Raw genomic sequence first — 9,692 nt, 5'->3', positions numbered from 1 at the left:
TTTTTTTGACAGGTCTAAAGAAATATGATATGAAGAAAATGTAGTCTATTTCAGAAGAACAGAATAGCATACTCTGAGTTGTCCTTATGTTACCACCTGATTTGGCTATAACATATGGCTGTGGGTTACACTAGTTCATTTAGCAGACAAGATTTGCTTAGAAGTACATACGTGGCATTATTTTGTATTATTTTATAGTATAAAGAGTAGAATTTAATTTAACAAAGCTGAATAAAAAGTATTTTCTCCAACCGATTTAAAGGAGTTCTCACATGCGGCCGTTCTGTGTTGAGCGGTTAACAAATATATAGGTCCTCCTTTAATACGCTTCATGTAGAGTTATTAATGTAACTTTAGTTGTTCTACAGACGTCGGGCTCTGTGTTTTGATGTTTAATACATTGTAAGGCTGCATGATATGACTCTAATGATGATTTGAAAAAAGTTGCTTGAAAGGTATGAGCTCTGCTTTGTGTTTTGTGCAGGCTGTACTAGAGGTCGACCTCTAGGCTGTACACACACGTCATCAGTCTCTCATTCACAATTTAACAAGCACTTCATAATGTTTCGAATTTCCCAGAGGAATCCCCTTTGTGTGGCCATAATGCACCCTAAAAAGATCCATGCCTTTTGCGGCCAGCGGCCGCTGTGCCCTTGGCCCGGAGTGCTGTGTCGTGTCCTTCTCCCATGAATCCGAAGCCTCTCCGATGGCTCTCTGTCACATGATCGGGTCTTTCTCACAGGCTACAAGTGAAGACAGACACATTGGGGATTCAGCTGTGCACTTCCTTATCCAATCCCGAGGTGCATATGGAAGATATTGGAAGAACTGTCCACATTTCATTTTCTTCAGCCAACAAGATGAGTAGCATTAACGAACACTCTACTATCCCTCATAGTATAGTTGACCTAATTTGTGCGAGAAAATAAGTATTCCAAACATAGTCAGGGACAGTTGTGGGATGCGATAGATCCCAAATTAATACAACCACTAGCATAATTTTTTTTTTTTTTATACACAATGTGGCTGACACAACAGATCAGAACGTTTAGCTTAAAATGTTGATAAACTCTTAGCAATGCGCGCATAGGCTATTAACGCAAATCTTCCATTAGCGGGAAAACACCATTATCAAAAGTGACCACAAGGTCACTTTTAGGTGCATTTCTATGGAGAAAATGATCTTCCCCAAAACTTGAAACTCACGTGCTGCTTATGTATGCCAGTTAGGCTCTACACCCCTTGTAAAGTGGATTAATGTGCTTGATTTTAGAAGTTATTTGGCCACTTTAGTTGTAATAGGAACCTTATCAAAGAAGTATAGGCCTATGGCTTTGGCTATGATTTGAAAAAGTCGTCAAAAAATGCATTGTTTCTTGCCTTATGCTGAGCATCATTAACAAGTGATAATATCTCATTCATAAGTGATAGGCTAGAATTCTCACCCATCAGACTATTCTTGATTTAATCTTGTCTTATAAAAAAAAGTTTTTATTTTTTTAAATGATTTATTAAATATTCAAAATATACAATATACTTGCAGTGAAACCGCTCAATAACTAAGTCATCCAACAGATTCCCATTCAGAGCGACACACAGAAGCATCCAGGGTCAAGGGCATGTTGACCGATCTACCACCAGGCCAAAAAACGTGATCCCGATCCCTCCATGATCCCCCCCACAGTTCCCCAATAGTTGTCCCTCCACCATTTGAGACCCCTCACACAGTCGCCCCCCCCCCCCAGGAAGAAAAAAAATAATAAATAATGCAATTAATTCCATTCACAACCAAGAGAATGAACTAAAGAGAAGAAAGGAAAAGACAGAAGAAAACAGCAACCAACAATCCCAATTTTTTTTGTACAAAATAATACATTTAAAACAAAGGGCATCAAGGACAACTGAAATCATAACAGCGATGCCAACTGTATATGTTAGTGTGCATGTCTGGCACTATTACATGTATGTGTGTGTTCTTGTGTGTGTTCTTGTAAGTGTTTATTTGAATGAGAGTGTGTGTATATGCATGTGTACAAAAACACCTGCACGGCATCAGCTTTGGGCAAACCGGCATGAGTTGTAAAAACACTGCCACCTAGTGTCATTCAAATGTACTTTTATTATGTTTTATTTTTTTATTTTTTTATTTTTTTTACTTTAAAATCTTGTCTTTACACACGAGTCAAAAGTTTGGTCACATGTACTCATTCCAGGGTTTTTATAAATGTTTTACTATTTTCTACATTGTTGAATAATAGTGAAGACATCAACACTATGAAATAACACATATGGAATCATGTAGTAACCAAAAAAGTGTTAAAATATATATTTTTTAAATTATATTTGAGATTCTTCAAAGTAGCCACACTTTGCTTTGATGACAGCGTTGCATACTCAGTGGCAGAGCATTCCATGATGACATGGCTCTATACATACCAAATCAGTTTTTGGTTTGAGTACAATGTTGAAACCCATAGTGGCATGTCTGGTGGGGTATGTACAGTATGTCTGTTTGAAGTGTTTGCAAATAGATTATACAAGTGGTTAGGTAATTTCAACACACACATGTTTCTTAAAAAGACAGGAAGAGAAGTAGACAATTTCTCCTCAACCATCAACCAGGAAAGACTGTCATGCATGTTGTTGATGTTGGTTGTGTGTGTGCAGTTAAGGGCAAGGCGTGCTGCTCTGTTAAGGGCAAGGTGTGCTGCTCTGTTAAGGGCAAGGTGTGCTGCTCTGTTAACCTCTCTGGGGTAGGTGGGACGCTTGCGTCCCACGTTGGCGAATAGCCAGGTAAAATACAGTGCGCCATATTCAAATAAAATGATATAAAAATCAAACTTTCATTAAGTAAGATACCAAATTAAAGCTACACTCGTTGTGAATCCAGCCAACATGTCAGATTTCAAAAAGGCTTTTCGGCGAAAGCATAAGATGCTATTATCTGATGATAGCACAACAGTAAACAAAGAGAGTAGCATATTTCAACACTGCAAGCATGACACAAAACGCAGAAATATAATATAAATCATGCCTTACCTTTGACGAAATTCTTTTGTTGGCACTCCAATATGTCCCATAAACATCACAAATGGTCCTTTTGTTCGATTAATTCCATCGATATATATCCAAAATGTCAATTTATTTGGACCGTTTCATCCAGAAAAACACAGCTTACAACTTTCGCCATGTCACTACAAAATATATCAAAAGTTACATGTAAACTTTACCAAAACATTTCAAACTACTTTTGTAATACAACGTTAGGTATTTTTAAACGTTAATAATCAATCAATTTGAAGACGGGATGATCTGTGTTCAATACAAAAAGAAAACAAACTGACGCAACTTTTTTCGTAACGTGCCCCTCTCAAAAAATTTACGATAGCCCTACTTCTTCATTACACAAAGGAATAACCTCAACCAATTTCCAAGGACTGGTGACATCCAGTGGAAGCGGTAGGAACTGCAAGCAAGTCCCTTAGAAATCTGGTGTCTCTAAGAAATCTCATTGAAAAGACGGTGACATCAACAACAAACAAAAAATTCTGAATGGTTTGTCCTCAGGGTTTTGCCTGCTACATAAGTTCTGTTATTCTCACAGACATGATTCAAATCTACTAATAATATGCATATCTTATATTCTGGGGATGAGTAGCAGGCAGTTGAATTTTGGCATGCTATTTATCCAAAAGTGAAAATGCTGCCCCCTGCCCTCAAGAAGTTAAGGGCAAGGCGTGCTGCTCAGTTAAGGGCAAGGCGTGCTGCTCAGCTAAGGGCAAGGCGTGCTGCTCAGCTAAGGGCAAGGCGTGCTGCTCAGCTAAGGGCAAGGCGTGCTGCTCTGTTAAGGGCAAGGCGTGCTGCTCTGTTAAGGGCAAGGCGTGCTGCTCTGTTAAGGGCAAGGCGTGCTGCTCTGTTTTGAGCCAGCTGCAGCTTTGCTAGGTCTTTCTTTACTGCACCTGACCATATTACCTGACAGTAATCAAGATGGGACAAGACCAGAGCCTGGACAACTAGTACAGTACAGTTGATGTTTGTTTCAAAAATACAGAACATATATTTTTTAACAGACATACCCCTCCCCATCTTAACAACGACTTTGTCAATATGACTTGATAACTGACCATTCAATGTTACTCCTATGAGTTCAGCTTCCTCTATGGTCACACCCTTTATACACAACTCCAGGTTAGGGTCTAAGAGAATGCTTTGAACCAAATACAATGCTTTTGGTTTTAGATTATTATTTAAGACCAGTTTCTTGTTAATTACTCGTACTACACTGACTGTCACTTCTTACTAAGAGTCTCAGTGAGCTCACTGGCTGTAGGTGCTGATGTGTAGAGTGTGCAATCATCAGCGTAGATAGTTTCCTGTAAGACAAGTGTCAAATCGTTTGTTAAAATAGAGAAGAGTAACGGCCCAAGGCAACTGCCCTGAGGGACACCTCACTGTACATATCTGGTGTTAGAGAAGCTTCCATTGAAGAACTCTCTCTGGGTTCTATTGAAAAAATAACTCTTCAACCATGTGATGGCAGGTGATGTAAAACCATAACACATGTGTTTGTTCAATAACACATTAACATCAAAGGCTGCATTCAAATCTACCAATACAGTTCCAACTATCATCTTATTATCCATGTATTTTAGCCAATCATCAGTCATCTGTGTCAGTGCAGTACAAGTTGAGTGCCCTTCCCTATATGTGTGCTGAACAATGTACAAGTAATACATTTCCCTTTCATGTTTTTAATAAATTAAAATGTAAAACTGCATACAATAAGCCTGCTTTCTATGATGTTCTATAACCAGATGTCTTATAAAGACATAGCTGTCACAGTGTAGTTATGTGTTGCCATCTAAAATGTTATGCTCTCTCTCTCTCTCTCTCTCTCTCTCTCTCTCTCTCTCTCTCTCTCTCTCTCTCTCTCTCTCTCTCTCTCTCTCTCTCTCTCTCTCTCTCTCTCTCTCTCTCTCTCTCTCTCTCTCTCTCTCTCTCTCTCTCTCTCTCTCTCTCTCTCTCTCTCTCTCTCTCTCTCTCTCTCTCTCTCTCTCTCTCTCTCTCTCTCTCTCTCTCTCTCTCTCTCTCTCTCTCTCTCTCTCTCTCTCTGAGCCCCTCACCTCCTTGTTGAATGTTCTATGACAACCAGCAATCACGGAATGAGAATTATCTCTCCATGAGATACAAAGGCAGATGGAATGAGAATTATCTCTCCATGAGATACAAAGGCAGATGGAATGAGAATTATCTCTCCATGAGATACAAAGGCAGACGGAATGAGAATTATCTCTGCATGAGATACAAAGGCAGACGGAATGAGAATTATCTCTCCATGAGATACAAAGGCAGACGGAATGAGAAGTATCTCTCCATGAGATACAAAGGCAGACGGAATGAGAATTATCTCTCCATGAGATACAAAGGCAGACGGAATGAGAATTATCTCTCCATGAGATACAAAGGCAGACGGAATGAGAATTATCTCTCCATGAGATACAAAGGCAGACGGAATGAGAATTATCTCTCCATGAGATACAAAGGCAGACGGAATGAGAATTATCTCTCCATGAGATACAAAGGCAGACGGAATGAGAATTATCTCTCCATGAGATACAAAGGCAGACGGAATGAGAATTATCTCTCCATGAGATACAAAGGCAGACGGAATGAGAATTATCTCTCCATGAGATACAAAGGCAGACGGAGTGAGAAGTATCTCTCCATGAGATACAAAAGCAGACGGAATGAGAATTATCTCTCCATGAGATACAAAGGCAGACGGAATGAGAATTATCTCTCCATGAGATACATAGGCAGACGGAATGAGAATTATCTCTCCATGAGATACAAAGGCAGATGGAATGAGAATTCTCTCTCCATGAGATACAAAGGCAGATGGAATGAGAATTCTCTCTCCATGAGATACAAAGGCAGACGGAATGAGAATTATCTCTCCATGAGATACAAAGGCAGATGGAATGAGAATTCTCTCTCCATGAGATACAAAGGCAGACGGAATGAGAATTATCTCTCCATGAGATACAAAGGCAGATGGAATGAGAATTCTCTCTCCATGAGATACAAAGGCAGATGGAATGAGAACAGAACAACAATAGATTCTAGAACACTGAAGCGGTGGGGGATCAAATGCATCATTTACAATCCAATTCCAAAGGACATCTGGTTCTTAATCAATGACAGATCTTGTACAAAGGGGATTAGATGTTGTGTTCAAAGAATGATTGAATTCTGAATGATGGTTATGAATATGAAATGAATGGAATGATAGGTTTGTATTTTCACCTTTGGAATGATTGTTATGAATAGGAAATTAATGGCGAGATTACTTTTCACCTTTTCTCTTAGACCCATATTGAAAGGAGGATATTAATTGTTTGCTCGCTCTGGGGACTCTGTTCACCATTAGCTAGTGTTTCAATGTATAGCCCACGGAACAATATCCATTATGATCCATCCTCTTTGTTGGTCCGGGAGAAATAAACTATGAGTGTGTTTGTAGATGTTGCTGTGCTGAATATCTATAGGGTGGCACATAATTGATGAGAACGTTGAGAACAAGAGTAGTTAAACCTCTCTGTAGTTAAACCTCTCTGTAGTTAAACCTCTCTGCAGTTAAACCTCTCTGCAGTTAGACCAAGTGCACATCTTCACTCTCACACTGACAAAGCAACTTGTCTACCTATGTCTGCCGAGCCAATAGACCAGAGGGATTTTGGCTCTATATAGCAGCTAATCAAACTCTGACTTCTGCTGGGATGGTTAGTCTCTGAGCTCTGTCTTGTTAGCTACTGCTCAAATAGGAATAACATGTCCCTTTTGGAATATACGATCATTGTGTCTCGATCTATACTCTGCTAATTTATTGCTACTTTCAACACGATCCTACTTTATTGCTAGGAGGCTTGCAATGAGGCACAAGTTACTGACTTGTAAATATGGATATTGTATATTTCTGAATTTAAATGGTAAGTTTTGTATTAAAGTTGGATGTAAATCTCTGACTGATGAGAGGAGGGTAAAGTCATGAGCTGCAGCCTGACCGTGAGGCCATGTTATTTACCTAGACCATCAGGACATGTAATTTACCTAGACCATCAGGACATGTAATTTACCTAGACCGTCAGGACATGTTATTTGCCTAGACCATCAGGACATGTAATTTACCTAGACCATCAGGACATGTAATTTACCTAGACCATCAGGACATGTTATTTGCCTAGACCACCAGGCCATGTAATTTACCTAGACCATCAGGACATGTAATGTACCTAGACCATCAGGACATGTAATGTACCTAGACCATCAGGCCATGTTGTTATTTACCTAGACCATCAGTCCATGTTATTTACCTAGACCATCAGGCCATGTTGTTATTTACATAGACCATCAGGACATGTAATGTACCTAGACCATCAGGCCATGTTGTTATTTACCTAGACCATCAGTCCATGTTATTTACCTAGACCATCAGGCCATGTTGTTATTTACCTAGACCATCAGACTATGTTGTTATTTACCTAGACCATCAGGCCTTGTTATTTACCTAGACCATCAGGCCATGTTGTTATTTACCTAGACCATCAGGCCTTGTTATTTACCTAGACCATCAGGCCATGTTGTTATTTACCTAGACCATCAGTCCATGTTATTTACCTAGACCATCAGGCCATGTTGATATTTACCTAGACCATCAGACTATGTTGTTATTTACCTAGACCATCAGGCCATGTTGTTATTTACCTAGACCATCAGGCCTTGTTATTTACCTAGACCATCAGGCCATGTTGTTATTTACCTAGACCATCAGGCCATGTTGTTATTTACCTAGACCATCAGGCCTTGTTATTTACCTAGACCATCAGGACATGTAATGTACCTAGACCATCAGGCCATGTTGTTATTTACATAGACCATCAGTCCATGTTATTTACCTAGACCATCAGGCCATGTTGTTATTTACCTAGACCATCAGGCCATGTTGTTATTTACCTAGACCATCAGGCCATGTTGTTATTTACCTAGACCATCAGGCCATGTTGTTATTTACCTAGACCATCAGGCCATGTTGTTATTTACCTAGACCATCAGGCCATGTTGTTATTTACCTAGACCATCAGTCCATGTTATTTACCTAGACCATCAGGCCATGTTGTTATTTACCTAGACCATCAGTCCATGTTATTTACCTAGACCATCAGGCCATGTAATTTACCTAGACCATCAGGCCATGTTGTTATTTACCTAGACCATCAGACCATGTTATTTACCTAGACCATCAGGCCATGTAATTTACCTAGACCATCAGGCCATGTTATTTACCTAAACCATCAGGCCATGTAATTTACCTAGACCATCAGGCCATGTAATTTACCTAGACCATCAGGCCATGTTATTTACCTAAACCGTCAGGCCATGCAATTTACCTAGACCGTCAGGCCATGTAATTTACCTAGACCATCAGGCCATGTTATTTACCTAGACCATCAGGCATTGTTATTTACCTAGAGCATCAGGCCATGTTGTTATTTACCTAGACCATCAGGCCATGTTATTTTCCTAGACCATCAGGCCATGTTATTTACCTAGACCATCAGACCATGTTATTTACCTAGACCATCAGGCCATGTTGTTATTTACCTAGACCATCAGGCCATGTTGTTATTTACCTAGACCATCAGGCCATGTTATTTACCTAGACCATCAGACTATGTTATTTACCTAGACCATCAGACCATGTTATTTACCTAGACCATCAGACCATGTTATTTACCTAGACCATCAGGCCATGTTATTTACCTAAACCATCAGGCCATGTTGTTATTTACCTAGACCATCAGGCCATGTTATTTACCTAGAGCATCAGGCCATGTTGTTATTTACCTAGACCATCAGACCATGTTATTTGTATCTCATGCATCCTACATCTGTCCTATGTCTCACTGTTCAGCATCCTACATCTGTCCTATGTCCCAGTGTTCAGCAGCCTGATGGTCGTCGGAATGAAGCTTCCTCTACTGATAATTTACTGAACAGGGGGACCTTGTATGTCCTTCTGGAGGGCAGTAGCTCAAACGTATCCCATTAGATCCATTAAAGCCGGAAAGCTCAATCAAGCCCTGCTAAAATATTTGAAATTAAACAAATACTGTTTGAACCCAGGTCTGGCAGCCAGCCAACTGAGCACCAGGTAACCAATCTATTAAAAGGCCTTCCCTGGCTGTGACAGGAGCAGAGACGGAAAACACACAGGCGGTAATGGAAGCCATAAAAAGCAAGGCTCCATGAAGAATAGATTATTAGACTTGCAAATAGATAATGTCCTCCCCCTCCTACTCAATTTACAAAGTCACGTTCGGGAAAATACAAATTAAGGTTCTCTCTTAATTGTGGGACAAGGTTCCAACGTGACCTTGTGGAGGAAGCTATTTGCATGAAGACACGTACTGCCTGAAATCACTTTTGTCTAATGATTCATTCATGAAAAGGAGAGAGAGGAGAGGGGAGGAGAGAGAGAGGAGAGGGGAGGAGAGAGAGAGAGGAGAGGGTAGGAGAGAGAGAGGAGAGGGGAGGAGAGAGAGAGAGAGAGAGGAGAGGGGAGGAGAGAGAGAGGAGAGGGGAGGCGAGAGGGGAGGAGAGGAGAGGAGAAGAGAGGAGAGAGAGGAGAGGAG

At 40.2% G+C, this 9,692-nt stretch overlaps 1 protein-coding gene across 1 annotated transcript in view; it reads left to right on the top strand.

The window, feature by feature from the left end:
• Positions 1 to 9,692, top strand: part of LOC120064874 (metabotropic glutamate receptor 7) — a 410,691-nt gene that overhangs the window by 348,905 nt on the left and 52,094 nt on the right. The window lies entirely within an intron of this gene.

Source organism: Salvelinus namaycush, chromosome 20, assembly GCF_016432855.1.
Source record: "Salvelinus namaycush isolate Seneca chromosome 20, SaNama_1.0, whole genome shotgun sequence".
Lineage (NCBI taxonomy): Eukaryota > Metazoa > Chordata > Actinopteri > Salmoniformes > Salmonidae > Salvelinus > Salvelinus namaycush.
This window is presented reverse-complemented; position numbering and strand designations above follow the sequence as displayed.